The sequence below is a fragment of the Belonocnema kinseyi genome, chromosome 1 (genome assembly GCF_010883055.1).
Source record: "Belonocnema kinseyi isolate 2016_QV_RU_SX_M_011 chromosome 1, B_treatae_v1, whole genome shotgun sequence".
Lineage (NCBI taxonomy): Eukaryota > Metazoa > Arthropoda > Insecta > Hymenoptera > Cynipidae > Belonocnema > Belonocnema kinseyi.
The window spans coordinates 114,172,976-114,179,366 of NC_046657.1; the positions used below are offsets into that span (position 1 = coordinate 114,172,976).

At 28.2% G+C, this 6,391-nt stretch overlaps 1 protein-coding gene across 1 annotated transcript in view; it reads left to right on the forward strand.

The window, feature by feature from the left end:
• The first annotated feature begins 4,341 nt into the window (after positions 1-4,341).
• The window catches only part of LOC117182978 (serine/threonine-protein kinase tousled-like 1), a 25,126-nt gene continuing 23,076 nt past the window's right edge, over positions 4,342-6,391 (forward strand). Inside the window, exons 1-2 of the mRNA XM_033376107.1 lie at positions 4,342-4,681; positions 5,085-5,138. The gene's annotated coding sequence lies outside the window, so the exon portion shown is untranslated. The remainder of the gene's footprint in view (positions 4,682-5,084; positions 5,139-6,391) is intronic.

Below are 6,391 nucleotides of genomic sequence, written 5' to 3' on the forward strand. Positions count from 1 at the left end.
CACTGGAACACGGGCAATTTAAAGGTCCAGTAGGTGAACACTCATTTATTAATAAAAAAACGTTCTTTTTGTGAAAAAACCCTGTGGGAAATTGAATAATAATATCTTATAACTATAACAGTACAACTTTGATGCAAAAAAGGTGAAGAATTTTTTTGTAAAAACAGTGTAAACAAGGAGTTGCTTAGACACGTACGTTATAGTGGTCGATGACTTTCTAACCATCACTCACCATAATCGATGGTGCTTCACATTCAAGAAATTTTTAAAATTATTTTCAAGAATTTACTGCAATGAATTGTATATTAAACTCTTCAAAATTGCTTCAAGATTTCAAATATATAGAAATTCATAAAGACATTAACTTTCAAAGGTTATATTTATATATTTTTCGCATTAGTGTTCATTCACTGGTGACTGTTCAGCCACTGGATCACCTTATATATATTTTGTTTACTCTAGATTTTTTGTTAGCACATCTGAAATATTCAAAAATCTTTTTTATTTTGATGAAAGTTTTAGGAAATTTTGCAAGATTTTGAGGCAATTTTTTTACATTTTGAATGAGTTTTCAACATTTCAAGAAAAATTCGAATCAATTAAAAATATTTTCATGAATTTAAGAGGCTTTGCATAGATTTAAAATATTATAAACTTTGGGAAGCATTTCCGAAAATTTATCGATTATTTATTACTTCTTTCAAACTTCTAAAAGTCCTAAATATCTTTTGAAAATTCTAAAAAAAATGCTAATACTTTTTTCCTTTTAAGTAATTTCAATATTTTTGTGACTAAAAAAATATTTAAAAAACATTGTTGTGTGACATCAAAATATTGTTTTAATTATTTCGATACCGCACTTCGTCCAAAAAAAATAGTATTATTTAGAATACGTCTATTAAGCTTTTAAAACTAATACAAAATAATGTGTCGTAAACGCAGTTAGAGGGTGGGGGGAGTTAAAAGGGTAAAAAATAACGTTACCTAATATGTGAGTACTCATAAATTTTACGTTATATCCTAGATAGAAATACACCACCGGCCCCGTACTGGACCAGTACCGCCTGTCGGACTTCCAGTACTGGTTGGATGTACTGAGCCAGTACTATGCAAGTACTGGCTTGTAATGCAGGCGGTACTGGCATGTAAGTACTAGCGCAGTACTGGCAAACCACTGGCGTACAAAAATGCCGGAGTTGATTTTAAAAATGATAAAAAATTATTTAATTGTTTTAAAGAGCATCCATTCATCATCGAACGACTGCATATCGTCCGAATATTATTTATAATTACAAAAATATAATTTTCAAACTATTTGTTTAATTTTAATACCCACTATTTCTATAATCTAAAGATATAACAAAAAAGATATTTAAAAAATAAATAATAATTGACTACGAGTATTTTGTCAATAAATGTTAATGGCACTGCTTAGAATGAATACATATATTACATTTTTAAACATTAAATTAGAAATAAAATTTCTAATGCTACAGGGTTTCGAAATATAAATAAAATAATTTTTAAATAAATAATATAAATCGACTACAATTTTTCTTCGTGTAATTTTTTTTCGCGTTTTAGATCATTTTAAAAGTTGTGATAATAACATTTAAAAAGCATTTTAAATTTGTATCGACGGAACTTAGAAATTTTACTACGTTGCGCAACAATTTTTTTTAATAACAATTTTCTTTAAACCTTCGTGTAACGTTTTGCTTTTTAGGTGTTTTAAACTATTCTATAAAGATTAAGACATACATCCAATGTAATTTTTTCTGAACATTAAAAATTTTTCATGAAGGTGAAACTTAGTATATTTTCCTTTAAAAAAGTAATAGAAAAAAAATGTTTTCACCTTAATTGTATATTCAATTTCTCGACATTTCAAAACACCATGACATCATTTATGGACGTGTTTTTTTTTAAAGTCTATTTTTGTACTACTGGCATAGTACCGCCCCAGTCGTGCAGCCAACGTTCTGCCAGTAGTGATTGAACCACCGGCTGTCTGTACTGGTGGGCTGTACTGGGACAGTACTGCGCGGGTGATGAACTCCCGCACACTACCGACATTTCCACCTGGGATGAATTCACTGAACTAATTCTTTCAAAATATAATTTCAGTAAGAATATGAGTGTTCAGAAAATTTTTACAAAAAAATAGTTATTAAAAAATTGGGTAAATGAAAAATATTAGTAAAAACGTTAGAGCGCGAATGTAAGTCTAGTATAAAATGCATAACACGAAATTAACTGGCAATTATTTGAGAACGGTAACGAGAATGAGAATATTACCGAGAATATAACCGAGAAATAAATTCTCTGAGAATTTATGAGAATCTCAAAATTTATTTTAATTAATAGAAAATTGCAAGTTTTCGTTAAATTTTCGATTGAAAATTCAACTCTGATAAAAATGCAACTGTTTGGTTAGAAATTTAGCTATTATACTATTTTCTTGAAAACTTAACTATTTCATAGAAAATTTACTTTTAGTTTAAAATTTATATTTTGGTGTTGAAAAATGAACTGAAATATTTTTTGGATGAAAGTTTCACTTATAACAAAAATTTGTTTTTCATCTGTTTTAGTACAAAATTGAACTTTTTTGGATAAAAATGCAACTATTTGGTAGAGAAATTAACTTGTTTTTTTAATTCATCCTTTTTGGTTGAAAAATGCGTCTTTTTGGATTAAAAATTCAAATTTTTTCTTAGAAACTTTTTTTTTTGTTACAAAAATTCAATTTTTGATGTTACTGAATTAACTCGAATCTTTTTTGGATGAAAACTCAACTTTTTTTGTAATACAAAATTCTTCTGCTTTAAGATAAATTTCATATTTTTTTATAAAAATACAACTATTTGCTAGAGAATTCAGCAATTTTGTTAAAAAGTCATCCTTTTTGGTTAAAAATTCGTCTTTTTGGATTAAAAATTTAATTTTTTTGGTATAAAATTATTTCTTTATGAAAAATTCATAGTTTGATCGTGAAAACTCGACTAAAATCTTTTTCAACAGAAAATTTAGCTATTTTTTTGAAAATTTATCTTTTTGATTTAAAACTTCATCCGTTATACAAGAAATTTCACTTTTTGTATGAAAATACAACTTTTTGGTTAAAAAAGCTTGATAATTCAATTAATTTGTCTAAAACATTTGGTTGAATCGCTTTGTTAAGAAATCACTTTTTTGTTAAAGATTTATATTTTATGTTGAAAAATTATCTCGTGAAATAAAAGTTTAATTCTCTTGTTGAAATTTAATATTTTTTAATTGAAAACTCAACTACTTGGTTCAAAGTTAAACTACATTGTGATTTTGTTTATTGAACGCTTATGTTTGGTTGAAAATTTAACTGTTTAGTGGAAAATACTTCTTTTTTTGTTGTTTAGAATAAATTTTTTAACAGAAAATGGAAATTCTCCATTTTTTTAAGATTGATATTTTTCGGTTAAAAATTCGCGTTTTTTTTGTAAAAAATAATTTTTTAGTTTGAAATTTCCTTTTTTTGCGTAAAAATGCATCAGTTTCGTGTAAAATTAATTATTTGTTGAACAGTTATATTTTTTGTTTGAAATTTGAATTTTTATAAAGAAAATTTGTCCTCTGGTTTGAAGGTTCAATAATTTAGATCAACTTTTATTTATTTTTTGAGTAAAAAATCTTTATTTGTTGGAAATTCTTCTTTTTGGTTTTAAAATTATTTTCTTTTGTTGTATAAATTTCATTCTTTTTTATTAAAATATACACTATGGCTCTTTTTCATTGGTAATTTGTTTTTTTAGGTTTAATATTGACCGATTATGTTAAAAATTCAATTATTTTGTTGAAAATTCCAGTATTTTGTTAAAGAGTTATGTTTTAAAGTAGAAAAAACTTTTGTTTTTTTGTTTGAAATATATTAATACATTTGAAAATTTTTAATTTGTATATGAAACACTGTAATTCCTGAATATGTCTGAGCTGGAAAATAACTTATATTCAACTGCTTATATAACCTGAGCAATAAAAATATTGTTAAAAATCATAAATTCTTAAACTCTTTTAAATTCTCCTAAATTGTGTCATACTCGGTTATATAACTTGAACTTAAAATCTCGGAAATATAAGAACTCTACTGGCAATTACTGGCAAAAAATTACCTTATCGATTGTTGATAAGCATAAATATATGTAAAATTAATACCGTCTGTGGTATAACTAGACAGTACAATCTCCACAATATTAATTTATCTTCTGTCGGTAAGACAGTAGAAAGATGGTATAAGCGTAATCTACCTCGTCTGCAGTAGAAAATCTGGTAACATATATTATACCGGAGCGTTAGCCTCTTCCGCGTTCGGAAGATTCACGTTTCGGGACATTCACCGCTCGGAATTTCTTGTCGTTCGCGATAAACCGTGCTCGGGACATCGCAGTGTCACATTCCGAAGGTTTATTTTTTTAATAACCTTGTTTTCTTTCGAAAATTATCCTGTTCCACGCCATGGCACTGGATTTAACTCTAGATTTACCCAGATTTGGAGTCGCCATCATTGTCCTGACACTCAAGATACGATACGGGTGAAAATCTAGGGAAATTACTTGAAATCACCAATTTTTTTTATTGATTTCGAGTAATTTCTCTAGATTTCCGCCAGGATCGCGTCTGAGCATTTTTTGGAAAAATCATCCTCGTAAGTAAAGTGGAGAACTCAATATTAATCAAAACAATTATACTCTCCCACATGATAAATGGTATTTTTCCATATCAGAGATTAGGGTCCTCAAGTGTCAAAGCACTGATTTAGTGACCCTATCAACTGGGAAACTGCCAAGAAAAATTCCCTAGGAAGCCATTTTATATAGAACCGGAAACTTACCTTTAAAAAAGGGCTTCGAAAAATTCCCGCCAGCTTGTGTTTCCCGTTTTGAGCCAACATGCTTTCCTGGGGATTTTTCAGATTATAGAAAGTTTAAATTAAATTTTCCTAGAGAATTTTATCAAGTGTTTTTTATGTTGGCAGACATTATTTTTTTCTTTATTTTGATGTTAACTTCACAAACCGGTGACTAAAGTCGGCATTAAATCCATTTCAGGAACACTTGTCTGGGCAAGGACTGCAGCTATGCCGTGATTAAAGACTTTTCCAAGTAAGGATACCATGGAATATTTAATAATTAAATATTATTAAAATTCCTTTCATTAATTTTTTACAGTTTATCCTGTAATTTCTATTCTGAAGGAATATATTAAATCTCCTTTTAGATGACATTAAAAATTCAGCAGGAAATTCCCGCGAAAATTTAAATTAATTAAGCCCATTTTTCTTATCTTATTTTTGGCTTACAAGAACAGTAGCAATTTGAATAAATTCATTAGATTTGAGCTTCTTAATTAAGTTTAGGCAAGTTAGTCAAGAGGGCAAATTACATTTTTTTAATAAATTTAAATTTGGCTGTATTTAATTCGGAATTTTTCTTTTTACCCTAATTTCAATTAAACTGAATTTGACATTTAAAAGCCTCTATGATGTCTATGATTAATTATTCTTCTGTGCCTTAAACCGATGGTTGGTAATACAGAAATCGTAATATAGATCAAATAACCTAACTTTTCTTAATTCGACTCTATTTTGACACTGGCGATTCAAACTAAGTTTTAAGATGTCATTCCGCAAAAAGATGCCTAAAAATGCAGCTTATGTTCATAATAATTACCGAACTTTTTCAATTAAATTGAAATATAAACTGAAACGACTCTACAGAAGAAAATAAACTAATGCTGTCTTCAACGTCTTATCATTCGTGGGTAAAATTTTAACTAAATTTGCCGATAAATTGCCAACATGTTTTACTTGCATAGGCTTATTTCTATAAATTCACTAGGTTGACTAAAGGCGGCTTGTTCTTAACTAGGCAAAAAAACAAACACACAAACAATACCTTAGCTGCTAATTTGTCTATTTTTAGACATTCTCGAAATAGTGGGCCATTTTTTAAAGAATTTTTTTATTACCGTATTAACTTATGGAGTAACAGTAATTTAGGTTCGTAGAGGTTTGCATGAATCGTAAATGTTACTGAAAAAAACACCGTATTTCATGGATCCTGTGAGGAGTCGGTGCTCCTGGTAACTTGTATCATTGCTTTTAATAATTATTTTATTGTATATTTTTTTTAGAAACATGAGTTTCGAAATTGAGCGATTTTTGAAGTAAAAAAATCTTTAAGTGAACTTTAATAATTTAAAACATTTTTTGTCGAAATTTCTTAATTCTCCGTAATAAAACACAGGATTCTGAACGTATCCAAAGGTCCGAGTTAATTGAAGCGCTATCTATTGGCGTTTAAATGACACCTGGAAGTCACTGGACGTATCCAGAATTTAAACATTAAAAGGATCT